We start from the raw sequence: 18,726 nt of genomic DNA, 5'->3' as shown, positions 1-18,726 counted from the left end.
TGTATTGGGGGAAAAAATGATTGTCAGCAGACCCTACACATAGCAGAATAACCTTGCAAGAATGAAGGAAAAATAAAGACATTTTAAATTCAAGGAAAACTAAAAGAGTATGTGACCAGTGGACCCTCTCCAAAGAAAATTCTCAAGGAATACTTCAGGCAGAAAGCAAATAATCCCAGAGAAAAGCTCTGACATGTAAGAAGAAATGAAGAGCAAAGAAAGTATTAAATAAGATGTAAAACCAAATGTCCAGTAAATGTTATAAGCAATAGTGATAATGTCCTTAATAATCACATTAAAACACATTTAAAAGGGGAGTTCCCGTTTTGGCGCAGTGGTTAAAGAATCCAACTAGGAACCATGAGGTTGCGGGTTCGATCCCTGGCCTTGCTCAGTGGGTTAAGGATCTGGCGTTGCTGTGAGCTGTGGTGTAGGTCGCAGACTCAGCTTGGATCCTGCATTGCTGTGGCTCTGGCGTAGGCTGGCGGCTACAGCCCCAATTAGACCCCTAGCCTGGGAACCTCCATATGCTGCAGGAGTGGCCCTAGAAAAGGCAAAAAGACAAAAAAAATAAAAAATAAAAAAATAAAATACATTTTAAAAAAACAAAATAAAATCACATGGGGTTAAATGGCATTAAGGTATTTAAGTCAATGGCAAGAGTATAGATATTAATGTTACATATTTATAAGTTAAAGTATGTGTGTTAAAAATCTAAAGTAACAACCAAATGAATAGAAATAAGGTGACCATTACAATCTGTAGGGAAAAAAAGCAAGTCCAAATAAGGCAGTATAAAGAGAAAAATAAATACACAGAATAAATTTTTAACATAATGAAATAGATAAAAAAAACAAATTTAGGAGTTCCCTTAGCGGCGCAGTGGTTAACGAATCCGACTAGGAACCATGAGGTTGCGGGTTCGGTCCCTGCCCTTGCTCAGTGGGTTAACGATCCGGCGTTGCCATGAGCTGTGGTGTAGGTTGCAGACGCGGCTCGGATCCCACGTTGCTGTGGCTCTGGCATAGGCTGGTGGCTACAGCTCCAATTCTACCCCTAGCCTGGGAACCTCCATATGCCCCTGAAGCGGCCCAAAGAAATAGCAAAAAAAAAGACAAAAAAAAAAAACAAACCAAATTTATCAGTAAATGCTCTAAATAAAGGACAAAGATGGCCTAAAAAATTCTAAATATATGTTCTCCCTATATATAGAGGTAGATCTGAAATATGAAGACACAGAAAGTTTAAAAATAAAAGGATTAAAAATATATATACCATGTAAAGACTATAACTCCTCCTGAACCTCAAAAAAGATGATGTAACAAATTAATATTCCAAAGAATGGATTTCAAAACAAAAAAGCATTACCAGTAAGAAAATAATATACCAGAAATATTGCTTTTTCAAATTTGTAAGAAATGTATAATATCATGGCAAAATTCATATATCAAGGATTGATATACCTATGAGAAAAAATTAATAAATTCATGATTATAGTAGTCAGACATTTAAAAAGACAACAAATTTAACAAACAGCTTTATAACAAAATTGATAAATTACCAGATAAAAATAGAACTTATCAAAACAGATTCAAGAAGACATAGATATCATTGGAATAATCCTAGAAGATACAGATAATCAGTTGCAATTCTACATATTAACAATGAACCACATGACAAAGAAATAAATAAAATCCCATTTACAATAGCATCAAAAACAATAAAATAGCAATAAAAAAATTTTTTTTGTCTTTTTAGGGCCACACCCACAGCATATGGAAGTTCCCAGGCTAGGGGCTGAATCGGAGCTACAGCCACAGCAACACAGGATCGAAGCTGTGTTTGTGAGCTACACCACAGCTCACAGCAAATCTGAATTCTTAACCCACTGAACAAGGCCAGGGATCGAATCTGCATCCTCATGGATACTAGTCAGGTTTGTTACCTCTGAGCCACAACAGGAACTCCAGTATAGGAATAAGTTTAACAAAGGAGGAGAAAGATCTGCACACTGAAAATTATAAGACTGCTAAGAAAAATTGAAGAAAGCACAAATGGAAAAATATCTTTTGTTCATGGATTTAAAGAACTAAATTTGTTAAAATATCGGTACAACCCAGTTATGTATAGATTCAATGCAATCTCTATCAAAATCCAATGGAATTTTTCACAGAAACAGAAAAAACAATCCTAAAATTCATATGGAACCACAAAGCACCCTGAATAGCCCAAAAAAAATTGTGACAAAGAAGAAAAATAATCTAGGGATATCACATTTTCCAACTTCAAACTATATTACAAAGCTATAGTAATGAAAGAGTATGGTACTGGCATAAAAACAGACACAGACCAATGGAACAGAATCAAGAGCCCAGAAATAAATCCACACATGTTTGGTCAACTAATATTTCACAAGGGAGCCAATACTACTCAATAGGGAAAGGATAATATCTTCAACAAATGGTGTTAAGAGAACTGGAGAGTCACATACAAAAAAAAAAAAAAAAATGAAATTAGACTCCTGTCTTAAACCTGAAACCATTAAATTCCTAGATGAAAACATGGAGAAAATCCCTTGACCTTGATCTTGGCAATGATTTTTTTTTTCTGTGACACCCAAAGCATAGCAATAAAAGCAAAAATAAACAAATGGCACTATCTCAAACCAAAAAAAAAAAATTCTGCACAGCAAAGGAAACCAACAACAAAATGAAAAATGCCACTTATTAAATGGGAGAATATATTTGTAAATTATAAATCTGATAAGGGGTAAATATTCAAAATATATATGAAACTCATACAATTCAATAGCAAGAAAACAATCTGATTTAAACCTGGGCAGAGGACCCAAACAGATGTTTTTCCAAATAAAACATACAAATGGCCAATAGGTACATGAAAGGTGTTCAACATGATGAATCATCAGGGAAATGCAAATCAAAACCACAATGAGATATGACCTCACACCTGTTAGCATGGCTATCAACAAAAAGGCAAGAGATAAAAAGTGTTGGCGAGGATATGAGAAAAGAAAACCCTTGTATGTTGTTGGTGGGAATGTATATTGTACAGCCACTATGGAAAAGAGTATGGGTGTTCTTCAAAAAATTTTAAAAAAAGGTTTTTCCGTTGGGGTGCAGCAGAAACGAATCCAACTAGGAACCACGAGGTTGTGGGTTCGATCCCTGGCCTCGATCAGTGGGTTAAGGATCTGGCATTGCCATGAGCTGTGGTGTAGGTCACAGACAAGGCTCAGATCTGGCACTGACTGTGGCTCTGGCGTAAGCCGGCAGCTACAGCTCTGATTAGACCCCTAGCCTGGGAACTTCCATATGCCACAGGTGTGGCCCTAAAAAGGACAAAAGACCGAAAAAAAAAAAATTAAAAAGAGCTACTATATAGTCCAGCAATCACTTTTCTGGGTATAAAACCAAAGGAAATGAAAACAGGATATTGAAGAGATATCTGCATTCCCATGTTCATTGCAGCATTATTTACAATGGCCACAACATGGGAATAACCTAAGTGTCCATCAAGGGGTATATAGATAAAGAAAATATGGTGTGTGTGTGTGTGTGTGTGTGTGTGTGTGTGTGTGTTACATAACACAATAGAATATTACTAAGCTGTAAAATGAAGGAAATCCTCTCATTTGTGACGACATGGATAGGGTATGATGCTAAGTGAAAATATCAGACAAAGACAAATATTGTATGATCTCGCTTATATGTAGAATCTATAAACATCAAACTCATAGAAATAACTGAATGGTGATGTTAGGGGCTGGAGGTAGGGAAATGGGGGGGATGGTCAAAAGGTGCAAACTTTCAGTTACAAAATAAATTCTGAAGATTTAATGTATAGCAAAGCGACTATAGTTAATGATACTGTAATATACACTTTGAAGTTGCTAATAGAGTGGACCTTAAATGAGTCATAGAGGTGCTTGCTCTCACTAGTTTATCCCACATTGCAATGAAGGTCTTCAATATCAGAGTAAAAAAGAAAATTATACAAATGATAAAGAGATCAGGAAAGAAAATAAATACAAAATGGTCATTTTCACAATTTTGACTGTTTACATGGAAAATACCAATCTATCTGTTAATTATTAGGATTAATAGTAGAGTTTACCAAGTTGCTTTATTACATTGCATATAAAACTAAATTATAGTTTTGCATATAAACAAAAATTACAATTGACATTAAGAGCAAAAATTAAATTTTCAAGAGCATCAAAGGTATGAAGTACCCAGGAATAAATTCAACTGAAAGACATGCATATCTCTAAAGGAAAAATAAAATTTTAGTGAGGGACATTAAAGACCTAGATAAAATGAGAACTCTGCCATGTCCATAGACTGAAAGAACTTAGTATTATTAAGATTTCAATCCTCCCTTAGTTGATTTATAGATAAAATATAATTCTAGTAAAAACCCCAACAGGTGTCTGTGTGTTTGTAGGACAACGTATAAGCTAATATTATATTTACATGAAAATGCAAGAGCTAAAACTGACCACTTGAAAAAGAAAAATAAAAGAGGCAGTCTTGCTCTATCAGATAGCAATACTTAATATAAAAGTGTCAAATATACTTAGACTAATAGAACATAATAAAATTTTAAAAAATGAGCCACGGAGTTCCCGTCGTGGCGCAGTGGTTAATGAATCCGACTAGGAACCATGAGGTTGCGGGTTCGGTCCCTGCCCTTGCTCAGTGGGTTAAGGATCCGGCGTTGCGTGAGCTGTGGTGTAGGTCACAGACGTGGCTCGGATCCCGCGTTGCTGTGGCTCTGGCATAGGCTGTCAGCTACAGCTCCGATTAGACCCCTAGCCTGGGAACCTCCATATGCCGTGGGAGCGGCCCAAGAAATGGCACAAAGACAAACAAAACAAAAAAAAAAAAAAGAAAAGAAATGAGCCACAACTACACATGGATGCTTGGTATACAGTAAGAAGCAATCCTGTCAATTGTGGGAGTGGCTGGAATATTCAATACATGGTGATAAACAGCTGGTTTATCCATATGGGCAAAAAAGAAAATTAATTCCCTACTTCACATCATACACAAAACTAAAGAACTATAGTTGAAGGTAGTGGAATCCAATAACACTTTTTTTTTTTTTTTTTTTTTGTCTTTTTGCCTTTTCTAGGGCTGCTCCCACAGCATGTGGAGATTCCCAGGCTAGGGGTCCAGTTGGAGCTGTAGCCGCCAGCCTACGCCACAGCCAAAGCAACGTGGGATCCAAGCCGCGTCTGCGACCTGTACCACAGCTCACAGCCACACCAGATCCTTTAACCCACTGAGTAAGGCCAGGGATCAAACCCTCAACCTCATGGTTCCTAGTCGGATTCGTTAACCACTGTGCCACGAGGGGAACTCCCCAATAACACTTTAAAATGTTAACATAGGAGAGTATCTTCATGGCTTTGAAAGAGGGAAGGAATTATTTAACTATACACAAATATCAATAACCCTAAAGGAAAATAATTAAACGTAACTATGATTGACCTTTGAACAACCTAGGGGCTAGGGGTGCCAACCCCTCAAGGAGTCAAAAACCCACATATAACTTTACAATCAGCTCTCTGTATCTCAAATTCCTCAACCTGGTACTCAACTGAGCACAGGTCATGTGGTATGTATTTGTTGAAAAAAATCATCTGCGTATAAGTGAGACCATGCACAAACCCATGTTGTTCCAGAGTCAACTATTTACCAAAACCACCACAGAAGCATGAAAAGATGAGTACATAAAAGGAAAATATAATTACAACACATATAACTGATGCAAGTATATACAAAAGTGTAGTAGTCAAAGAAATAATTTATTCAGAAGTTTAAATTGCATATCTACTCTGCACTAGGCACCGATCTAGACCATGGTAATATATTCTAGTCAAAACAGAGATAATAAAGAAGATGAACAGATAAAAGGGAGGACCACAGAGTGAGCACAAACACTCATAAAGCCTGAAAGGAGGCATCCGGTATTATCAAGGCAAGGAAATGCCCTGTAGAGAGAGTTTGGGGCCGTGAAATAAACCTGTGCTTACTACATATTTTTCCTAGGTCCTGGCAACATTCTCCATTTTTCTAGCCTAGTCCCTCTTTCCCTTCCACAACATTCTCCAGTTTCAAGTCGTGACTTCAAAATGAAGTCAATGACTTCAAAATGAAATATGTGGGGTGGGCAGCTGGAAAGTTGCAATAATAGGGAACATCCTGTGTCTCCTCTCACTGCTCCCACACGCCTGCCTCATTCTATTTCATTCATGGACAGAATCAAGATCTTTGAAGTACATGCATGCTGGCACCATCTGGGCTGAATACCCTGGATTGGGATAATTTCTCATAATAATTCCACTATCCCTTAAAGCAAGAAAGAGTGGAAAATATCAGTCACAGCTATTAGAATTCTGATGCTGTTTAGTTCCAAACATCAAAAACCTTTGAAAACTTGGTATCCGTCTTCCATTAATGTAAATATACCAAGGTCATTGAAAATTTACCATAGCACGTCCACATCTATTCCTTGGGACCACCGAGCTGATTTTGATTTGTATTCATCAGTCTGTGAGATCATTACTATCCTGCTGTAAATGGAATCATTTTGTGTGAGCATCAAGCTTTCTCCAAATGCATTTACCAACAGGAAGTGGACATCCAGCAGTATAAATTATCTGAGTGTATTTCTCCCTGGAAACTTCTCTTATGGAATATTTGATTTAGGTTGGAGAGTGTGATCTTGTGTTTTCACCTAAACCTTCCTTTTCCCCTCCTATCTCTTGATCATAGATACCAAAAATAAAAACCCATTTTTTTGGAAAGGATGAGTTAGCATATGGCAATTTGTCTCTATACGATTGTCCCAAATCTTTGATCTCTGTCGTTCTTTCATTTGGGGTTTTTAATATAAAACGGTCATTGACCTTGCAAGTACCAGCTGTCCTCTTGAAATATGAGGCTGGGAATGATGATACACAGCATTGATAATAACAAATGGTAGTTCATATTTCAGCTGAGTTGGGCTTTTATGCTCTGCTATTAGACCCAGAGTATACAGTATGAATAGAAAATATTAAAATATTTAAATGGCTGATATTTTATTTTTGCTGCTGAGCAGGACATCTGGAAACCTACACTGAGTCTGCTCACGAATCAGGTCGGATCTGGCATTGGAGTTTGATAAATCAATCAATTAATTTATCTATCACCACACCTATGGCATGTGGAATTTCCCAGGTTAGGGACTGAAACCGCACCAGAGCAGCGACCAGAGCCCCTGCAGTGACGATGCCAGATCCTTAGTCCCGTTGGGCCACAGAACTCCTTGGTGACTTCTTTAAATGCAAGGTTTGAAGTCCTTATGTAGGGAGATTCGATTTTTATCTAGGATGGAGACCATTTTAACATGACTTTCAGCCCTGTGGTAGATTGCAGCACAGATTCACAAAACCCTGGACCCTCATAGTTTAGAATGAAAATTAAGCCAAATCAAGGCTTTTAAAATAGCAAACCAGAAAGCAAGCACAATAAAAGACAACTGCACTCAAATTAGGTCAGATCATTTTGGCTAGAAAAGAGAATGTGGGATTTCCCTTCATGGCTCAGCGGTTAATGAACCCAACTAGGATCCATGAGGATGCAGGTTCAATCCCTGGCCCTGCTCAGTGGGTTAAGGATCCAGCATTTCCATGAGCTGTGGTGAAGGTTGCAGATGCGGCTCGGGTCTGGCTGTGGCTGTGGCATAGGCCAGCAGCTGTAGCTCTGATTAAACCCCTAGCCTGGGAACCTCCATATGCCGAGTGAGTGGCCCTAAAAAGCAAAAAAAAAAAAAAAAAGAGAGAGAGAGGGAGAGAGGATGTTTCTCCACACTATCTTGAGATACTGATCTCTGCAAATTTTTGCCTTTTTAAGCACATCCTTATATAGAACTTTCTTCTGGTTATAAAGAGATGCTCATACTGCCTTGACAAATTTTTACAACATGGATATAAAGAAAGAAAAATGAAAATGTTTAGTTTTTCTTTAACCTAAAAACAAAACAAAACAAAAACAACGTTTGAGAATCCAAGAAGACGTTCCTAAGGAAAACAGGACATAGCATTAAATGCTAACCATCGTGGTGGACATGGGGTGTGTCCAGCTCCTCCTTCAAGGAGAGACCTGTTGCCACTGCAGCTGGGAGTGCTGTGGGCAGACAGAGAGCCTTCAGCTGTCAGCTTCTTCAGGGACCGCTTAGCTGCAGAGACCTGCCTCACCCACGGTTACAACCTTAGTGAGACAGCTCACATCCAATGGCTGGTAAAGGCAGGGGTATATAGGCGTGGCCCTTTGTCCCAATTTAGGACACTTATACGCATCATTTGAGATCCAGAGCTTCCCCTGTGGCCTGACCCAAGCCTGTCAGGCTATGGAGCAACCTGACTTCGCTTTCTAGCTAAATCCCTCCTCTTTCCCTCCTTGCCACAAGTAAGGAGCCCCAAAGGACACACCTAATAAACATTCCGCACACTGTCTCAGCCTCCATACCCCATCTGCAGCAACAATACAACAGAAAGAAAAGAGAGGGGAATAAGCAGGGGATGAAAATTGACTCTGAAAACTTCCAATGAGAGTTTCTTGGGCAGGGAAAGAGAGGCGCGCATGGCGTGTTTGGGTATGTTGGGGGTGGCAGAGGGATGACGGCCTTTGAGAACCTTAGATGAGGTGGGATCACGAAGGCCCAAGATTGACAGGGCCACATAGAAAAAAAGAAATAAGTCCTGGCACCCATTCCAACACGTGTGCAGTGGAAGTGAGGGTCTCTCGCCAACACCAAGAAATTCTCAGCTACCCACAGAGTGTCTGAGAATGCACCTCCATTCTGACACTGTTTACACAGAGACAGCATCAGATTCCACAGGTTAAGGGTTCAGTCCTACGGACTGCCCTCATCAAACGCCAGTTGTCCCTTCTGCTTCTGACCTAGCCCTCGCAGCACTTGCCACAGAATAACTTTCTCAGAGTTGCTCAGAAGAGTCTAGTCACTTTATTAAAGATACCTACACTCTTCTTCTGCCAGCCTGCTGGTAGTTTTCATTCAACACACCAAGCAGTTATTTGTACCTGTGATGTAAAGGGGCTGTGAACGGGAAAAAGACGTGAGGGATTCAGTCCTCTGCCAGGAGCTTTGCAGTCAGCTTGAAAGACAAAGATATGAACACAGGGAATGAGCAGTGATAACCAAGATAGGATATCATTAAATGGTACAGGGCTCTAGGAGTTCTGATAAGAGAGAGACCAGTAATGACTGGTGCCAGGAGGGGAGAATGAGGTGAAGAGACTTGATCACTGCCAGGGATGGTTAATAGGCGGTGGTAGCTGGATACTCCAGCAGGAGCCCCCATTCACAATGAGACCTGTGTGGTTAGAGCAGAGAATTTGCCCTTTCTGCCAGGGGAGGGGGAAACCTTTGCTGGGAATTCTAACTCTTTACAACATAGGACATCAGGTAATGAAAAGCAGTTGATGTACTAATTACTGATCATTCAAAACAGTATAGTATGCATTGTTCCCCAAATTTAAGAAAAAAAATACAAATCCAGACTAACCTTTTGTGTTAGAACAACTCAATGATTTCAGATTAGTGAAGATATTGAAATAAAATTTTAAAGTTATTTTTTATTTCTGCTGTTGCTTAATACAGAGTTGAAAAGATCTAGAAACACATGTAGTTAGTTGCTTCCTTCTGTGGGCCTTCATAGCGTATTGTACTTAAACCTTTTTTCACACTAATTATATTGTGCAATGGAAGTTTGTTTTTGTTTTTTTAACTGAATTCCGTTTAACCATGTTCCCAAAGTAGATGGCGCCCTCCCTTCTGTCTGTAAAACATGCTAACTGATGCTTATGACACCGCTTAGAGATTCTACTCTTCAATTGGCCTTTATAATATGCATATCGATTGAGCTGTTTGCTAATCAAGAGTCAGTTGGGAAGTTCCTGTTGTGGCTCAGGGGTAAGAAACCCAACTAGCATTCATGAGGACGCAGGTTTGATCCCTGGCCCCACTCAAGGGGTTAAGAATCCAGCGTTGCTGTGAACTGTGGTACAGGTCACAGACCCGGCTTGGATCTGGCCTGGCTGTGGCTGTGGCTGGCAGCTGCAGCTCTTATTCCACCTCTAGCCCAGGAACTTTCAGGTGCCACAGGTGGGGCTCTAAAAAGCAAAAAAAAAAAAAAAAAAAAAAAAAAAAAAAAAAAAAAATCACTTGGGCTGGTTCCCATAGCCCTTTAATCTGTGAAAATTAATAAAAGAAAACCTTTCTAAAATTGAATTGGGAGGGCAGAAGGGAGATCACTCAATATCAATACAGATCTCAATAGGAAGAGACATACTTTGCATTTCAGGGAGGATCCAGCTGGAGAAAGAAAAAATATTTCTCCTTGTCCTGCAACAGCCCCTCCAGTGAAAAAGACTGTTCTGACTGGGCCAGTGAGAAGCAACTATACCTCAAACTCCCAGTTACCTGCAATAGACTTTTTGTTTATAACAGCCCCTCCCTTTTTTAGGGAAAGGTGGGAAGGTTGGCAGCATGCAGAAGTTCCCAGGTCAGGGATCAAACCCATGCCACTGCAGTGACAACTCTGGATCCTTAACCTGCTGAACCTCCAGGGAACTCTCCCAACTTTCTCTTTCTCCTCTATAAAAGTTTCCTCTCTTGTTTGACCAGATTTGCTTGTGGTCCACCGTAATTGCATGTCCCTAATTGCAATTCTGGAATTGCTGTTTTTGAATAAACCTGTTTTGCTGGTAAAAATAACTTGCTATTTTATTGTTTTAGGTTAACAAGTCCAATTGTACTTGTAATCATGATATATATTATATATATATATATAAGATATATCAGCTGCCGGCCTATGCCACAGCCACAGCAGTGCAGGATCTGAGCTGCATCTGTGACCTATGCCACAGCTTGCAACAACACCCAATCCTTCACCTACTGAGCCAGGCCAGGGATCGAACCTACATCCTCATGTATGCTATGTCAGTTCTTAACCCGCTGAGCCACAATGAGAAATTCATTACAATATTTTAAATATTGTGTATGTTAATAAAATAGAGACACAAAAGAGCCATTTCTATGGGGGGAAAAATGAATGATTTAGAAACTATTTAAAAAGCTAAACTCCTAAAAAATCCTGTTGAAATAGATGTGACACAACTATAAAAAAACTGGGTAAAGGAATCAGTATTCTGCACTCAGACTGATGGCAAGTGCCTTTAAATTCTGGATCCACTTTAAAGAATTTAAGTAATTTATAAACCAAGTGATGTGCTCACATTTTGGGGACTCAACATCAAAACATTGGTAAATTAATGCTATTTGCAGCAACATGGATGGACCTAGAGATTATCGGGGGTTTTTTTGTTTTTGTTTTTGTTTTGTTTTGTTTTTTTGCTTTTTAGGGCCACACCCACGGCATGTGGAAGTTCCCCTGCTAGGGGTTGAATCAGAGCTACAGTTGCTGGCATCAGCCATAGCAACACTGGATCTGAGCTGCATCTTTGACCTTCAGCTTGCAGCGATGTTGGAGACTTAACCCCCTGAGTGAGACCAGGGATTGAACTCACATCCTCATGGATACTAGTCGGGTCCTTAACCCACTGAGCCACAATGGGAACTCCCTAGAGATTATCATATTAAGCGATGTAAGTCAGAAGGAGAAAGATGAATGCCATATGACATCATTTACATGTGGAGTCGAACATATAATGCAAATAAACGTATTTACAAAACAGAAATAGATTCACAGACATAGAAAACAAACTTATGGTTACCAAAGGGGGTAGGGGGAGGGATGAACTAGGAGAATGGGCTTAACAGCTATACTCTACTGTATATAAAATAAATGACAAGGTCCTACTGTATAGCACAGGAAACTATGTTCAGTATCTTGTAATAACTTATAATGGAAAAGAATCTGGAAAAGAAAATGTATGCATCCATATATAACTACAGATATATATAAAACTATACACACACACATAGAACTACATATATATACATAACTGAACCACTTTGCTATACACTAGAAACTAATGCAACATTGCAAACCAGGTATACTTCAATTTTTAAAAAAGGAAAACAACCCCAAATATTGGTGAATTAGCTAACATACAATCATTTGTATTAAGTGAGAAAAAATTGTTATAGAATACGTATATCCTAAAGTATCCCGGAGTTCCCGTTGTGACACAGCAGAAACAAATCTGACTAGTAACCATGAGGTTGTGGGTTCGATCCCTGGCCTCCCTCAGTGAGTTAAGGATCTGGCGTTGCCATGAGCTGTGGTGAAGGTCACAGATGCAGCTCAGATCCTACGTTGCTGTGGCTGAGGCATAGACCAGTGGCTATAGCTCTGATTCCACCCCTAGCCTGGGAACTTCCAGATGCCACAGGTGCGGCCCTAAATTAATTAATTAATTAATTAAATTATCCCTGTTTTAACCTATTTTGTATCTACTGACTGACCAAGTACTAGTCCCAATTACAAGTAAGGAATTTACTATCCTGGGATAATTGGTTTTCAAGCTCCTGTGTGGTTAAGACAGCTTCCTCAGGTTAAAATTTTGAATCAAGTGAGTGGTCCCAGTGCCAGAACACTGGAGACAGAGATCAGAGATTCCACATGGGCTGCAGGGGTCCATGGCTTTGGAACATGATGAGCTGGTAAAATATTACAATAGCATTTTGTCCAATAAAAGCATGAAATAAGCCTACCAGGTGTTATCACCATCATTTTCTAGGACAGGTTTAATCCTTCAAAGAAGGGAGAACATCGGCTAACGAGCCTACCTTTATTTATTTATTTATTTTGTCTTTTTGCTATTTCTTTGGGCCACTCCCGCAGCATATGGAGGTTCCCAGGCTAGGGGTCCAATAGGAGCCATAGCCGCCAGCCTACGTCAGAGCCACAGCAACGCCAGATCCGAGCCGCATCTGCAACCTACACCACAGCTCACCGCAATGCTGGATCCTTGATCCACTGAACAAGGCCAGGGATTGAACCAGCAACCTCATGGTTCCTAGTCGGATTTGTTAACCACTGCACCACCACGGGAACTTTAAATGTATTATTATTTAGTATGATTCAAAACTCATGACCTTGTAAATGTATTATTATTTAGTATGATTCAAAACTCATGACCTTGTCCTTATTTTGCCCATTTTGCCTCAGCTACCTCAAAAACTTCATTCGCAATCTGTGCTGATTCAAAGACTGGAAATTTTGAGCTCCTGGGAGTGTTGGCTAACGCAGTGCTAAACTTGACTAACATGTATTCTCATTTTACACAGAAAGGCTTGCCCACAGACACTCCCCTCTCTCCATGTTGCCTTACATTATTTTATTATAATGTAAAATTAATATGCACATATTTTACATGAAAGTAAAAGAAATATGTGCTCGCAGCACCGATTCAACTAAAAAAAGCAAAAGCAAGTTTCCAAATTAAATATGAACAAAGCTATAAAACCATTAAAATTCAAATTAACAGCATTAATTTAATGTGATACGTGATGTTATTTTACTGGAACTATATTGTTGATGTAGGCTTTAAGAGATAAGGGTGCAGCCTCAGGTCAAGTTCTACATATAATCAATTTTTATATTTTGACTTCAACCATACTAATGCGAGAAAAAATATGTTTTTTCCTAAGTATGATTTTGTCTCCTCATTCATGGTAAACCTTCTTCCTGTAGAATCAAAACTCAACTCTGTAAATGGTTTCAGATAATTTAAACATCGTGGCATTAAAAATGGATCTCTGGGGAGTTCCCGTCGTGGCGCAGTGGTTAACGAATCCGACTAGGAACCATGAGGTTGCTGGTTCGGTCCCTGCCCTTGCTCAGTGGGTTAACGATCCGGCGTTGCCGTGAGCTGTGGGTTGCAGATGCGGCTCGGATCCCGCGTTGCTGTGGCTCTGGCGTAGGCTGGTGGCTACAGCTCCGATTCGACCCCTAGCCTGGGACCCTCCATATGCCGCGGGAGCGGCCCAAGAAATAGCAAAAAAAAAAAAAAAAGGGATCTCTGTATGGGTATTTAATCCAATTGTTGAAATAACGAATACTTCATAGCATATTTATTGTTAATGAATTTTTCCTAGTGAGGATCTGAACAGCATATCCACTCGTAAAATAAACATGATCCCAGATGCGACAGGACAGGTTTCCTTCTTTTTTAATTCTCAACTCTGGACGCTCCTGTTCCATGCGATGACCCAATTCTCCTACCACTTTTCTACATTCTTATGACGTTGAAACCTTCAGGCAGCAGCCCTCCATGATGCCAGTTGACACCAACACAGTCATAAATACAAACTCAGGCATTTGGATTTCAAGGCATTCATCAGCCAGAATGTCATGATTTTGATAAGCCAGACTACGCTGCCATTAATTTTTTTTTTTATTAGATAAATTGAGGTGTGCTTTTTTTTTTTTTGTCGTTTGTCTTTTGTTGTTGTTGCTATTTCTTGGGCCGCTCCCGCGGCATATGGAGGTTCCCAGGCTAGGGGTCCAATCGGAGCCGCAGCCATTGGCCCATGCCAGAGCCACAGCAACGCGGGATCTGAGCCGCGTCCGCAACCCACACCACAGCTCACGGCAACGCCGGATCGTTAACCCACTGAGCAAGGGCAGGGACCGAACCAGCAACCTCATGGTTCCTAGTCGGACCCGTTAACCACCGCGCCACGACGGGAACTCCATGCCATTAATTTTTAAATTTACCCGTGAGGAGGTCCCATCGTGGCTCAGTGGTTAACGAATCCAACTAGGAACCATGAGGTGGTGGGTTCTATCCCTGGCCTTGCTCCGTGGGTTAAGGATCTGGCGTTCGGTGAGCTGTGGTGTAGGTTGCAGATGCGTTGGCTCCGGCGTTGCTGTGGCTCTGGTGTAGGTCACTGGTTACAGCTCTGATTCTACCCCTAGCCTGGGAACCTCCATGTGCCGCAGCAGAAGCCCAAGAAATGGCAAAAAGACATAAATAAATTAATTAATTAATTTACCAGTGAAATGAAAACATAAACAGTTTTTGCCCAACACTGAGATTGCTTAGAACATATCCAGGCCCTCTCTGAGTCCCAAAGACTCGTTTTCAAAATTCTGGTCCAGGCGTAGCAAAGCAAAGACATCTAATGAAATAAAAGGGACCTGGGGTATTCACAACCTTTCTAGGATAAAGCAGTAATTGTCAGTTGCTTTTAAATTTAAAAACAAAAGAGCAATGCTGGGGGCAATAGAAGCATGGAAAATAAACAGAGGAGAAAAGACAGGTTCCTAGGGCAAAAACTATCGACAAAGAGCAAGTCAGAAGCTAAACCAAGAATGTATTCCAAAGGGAAGAGCCAGTGGGAGAATTTGGTAGCTGAGCCAAGCAGGGTCTAGGTGCTTAGGGTTCAGCCTGAATGCTAACAGACAGGGAGGAGTTGCTGTGGCTCTCAGCTCTCTGTGGACATGGCTTGTTCAGTGTTTTCCCTCTCAGGTATTAAGAATAGGCCCTGATACCATGTCAGGTTTCCTTTTTAGTTTGTAGACTTAGTCTTCTCTGCCCCTCACCACCCCACACAGTCTCAGGTACACAGTAGAGTTCAAGTTAAAGTAATGGAATGAAAGAATTTCTGCACTGGAAGGAGACTTAATGACCCCTTAGACCGGGGTTTCACAAATTCCAAGCTGTAGGAGTTCCTGTCATGGCTCAGTGATAATGAACTCAACTAGTTTCCATGAGGATGTTGGTTCGATCCCTGCCCGCGCTCAGTGGGTGAGCTGTGCTGTAGCTTTCAGACATGGCTTGGATCCTGTGTGGCTATGGCCAACAGCTGCAGCTCCAATTCAACACCTAGGCTGTAAACTTCCATATGTCATGGGTGTGGACCTAAAAAGAGAGGAAGGAAGGAAGGGAGGGAAGAAGGAAGGAACTCCAAGCTATAGATTAGGAGGTGGAGGAGGTAAATTTTTACCTCTAGCAAGAGCTTCTACTGTTATCACAGATGCAAGAATATATTGATAACATTTATTGAGCATCTGCTCTTCAAATCAGGTCCTTCTGATTCTAGAGACTGAGTTGTTAGCCATATCATATTTTGTTATAATATCTCCAAATAGATTTGAAGTCGTTAGTCAAATTACTAACATTGAAAAGCCCAATTTAAAAAAAATCCACAAGATGCGTATTATGGTGGGTCGACCAGCTGTCCGCCACCATTCTTCCTCCCCTTTGCATAACACTGTGCTATTGGAAGATGGAGAAGCGGCTGCCCAGCCACAGATTATTCTTCTCTGCCCCAGCTCCATCTGGCTAAGGCCATGTGAGCCTGGAACATGAATGCAAGTTCCGTGTCACGATTCTAGGACAGGGCTTTAAGAAGCCTTGTACCTTCTCTGCACTCTCTTTCCCCTTCTCCCAGCTGGATTTAGGTGACAGTTGTCAGGTCCTAGGGCAAGTCTGCAGACTTTTTTTCGGTAAAAGTCCAGATAGTAAATAATTTAGACTTTGCAGGGCATAGTACCTCGGTTACAACTACTCAACTTTACCACTGGAGGGTAAAACAACCACAGACAATAACATCAATGAGTGGGCCTGGCTGTGTTTCACTAACATTTGATTTGCAAAAGCAAACAGTAGTCCAGATTTAGCCTACTGGCTATAGTTTGCTAACTCCTGCCCTAAGGAGAGTGAAGCCACAATACCAAATGGATGTAATCCCTGCATTAATGCCGGAAAGAGTTTTCCTGACAAACAGGAAATACACTGTGACTTGAGTAAGAAATGAATTTTTATTTAGTGTGAGTTGATATGTGTTTTTAGGGGGATCTATTAGTAGCAGTTCCCAGTGTCACCCTATTGAACAAAACATGGTCAATTGAAGCACATTGTTACTGTAACCAAAAAAAAAAAAAAAAAAAACTAAAACTAGGTGGTACCAGCTTAGAGGGCAGATGGTGGGCACTGGGCAAACAGAGGTCTAACGCTAGAATAAGGGAGATATGCAAGGGCGCATTGGTAAAACCATTACCTGTGTAGCTTGGAAAGAAAATAAACATAAAGTACCTAGTGCATCCCTAGCTATCACTGTGCAGGGGTGGGATGGGGAGGGGAGAGGATTGGAAAAAGTAAGGATCTTAGTGTGTATGAGCTGTTGCATTAGTTCTTGTTGCTTTTTTTTCCTTTTTCTTTTTCTTTTTCCCCACAGCATGCAGAAGATCTCAGGCCAGGGATCAAACCTATGCCACGGCAGTGACTATGCCATATCCTGAACCCACTGAGCCACAAAACAACTCCTGCACTAGTTTCATGACTGTTGCCTTTAGTAAGATATTCCAAGCAAGTTATGATTCAGGCAAAGATGATCTGATAGGAGAGCAAGGAGAGAAAGGGATGAAATGTGAGGCTTTCATTAAAGAATCTTTTTGGACCTTAAATAAAAGGAAATAAGACCAAAATATATCTTTTTTCCTTTAGCACCAAAGTATCTATTTATTTATTTTTGTTATATAAGGTTCTGGTGTACAACATTATAGTTCAACATGTGTATGTACTAGAGAATGATCACCACCACAGGCTAGTTACCATTCACCGCCATATAGTTAACTCCCTTCCCCTCTGGTAACTGCTAACCTGTACTTGTGAGTTTACTTTTGTTTACCTTTGTTGTTCTTTGTTGTTTTTTTAGGTTCCACATATGACTGAAAGCATACAGTATTTGTCTTTCTCTATCTGACTTATTTCACTTCGTGTAATACTCTCAAGATCCATCCAAAGCCCATGACAAACGGAGGGATTTTTTTTTTTTATCAGTGAGTAGTAATCCATTGTATACATATATTAATCTTCATCCATCAATAGACATTTAGGTTTTTTCCATATCTTGGCTATGCTAAATAGTGCTATATTCAACTATCGGGGCATATATCTTTTTAAATTAGTGATTTTATTTTCTTTGGATAAATATGCAGAAGTTGGATAGCTGTGTCATATGGTAGTTCTACTCCTAAGTTTTTGAGAAATCCACATTGTTTTCCATAAGGCTGCACCAATTTGCAGTCCCACCAATAGCATAACAAGAGTTCCCTTTTCTATACATCTCCCCAACACTTGCTATTCCTTATCTTTTTGATAATAGCCATTCTTTTTTTTTTTTTTTTTTTGGCCCTGCCAGTGGCATGTAGAAATTCCCAGGCCATGGATGGAACAACACCAGAGCAGTGACAATGCCAGTTCTTCAACCTACTGTGCCACAAGAGAACTCCTCGATAATAGCCATTCTAACAGGTGTAAGGTGATACCTACTTGTGGTTTCAATTTTTATTTCCCTGATCATTAGTGATGTTGAACTTTTTTTTTTTTTTGTCTTTTTAGGGCTGCACCTGCAGCATATGGAGGTTCCCAGACTAGGGGTCAAATCAGAGCTGTAGCTGCCGGACTACACCACAGCCACAGCAACAGTGATGATGAACATCTTTTCATGCCCATCCTGGCCCACCTATGTGACTTCTGTGGAAAAGCATCTATTCAGATTCTCTATCCATTTTCTACTCAAGTTGTTTGGGGTTTTTGTTATTGAGTTGTATGAGTTCTTTATATAGATATATATATTTTTTTTTGGTCTTTTTTTTTTCCTAGGGTCGTAACCTCAGCATATGGAGGTTCCCAGGCTAGGGGTCTAATCAAGGCT

The sequence above is a fragment of the Sus scrofa genome, chromosome 5 (assembly GCF_000003025.6).
Source record: "Sus scrofa isolate TJ Tabasco breed Duroc chromosome 5, Sscrofa11.1, whole genome shotgun sequence".
Lineage (NCBI taxonomy): Eukaryota > Metazoa > Chordata > Mammalia > Artiodactyla > Suidae > Sus > Sus scrofa.
Note: the sequence above shows the minus strand (reverse complement) of the source record.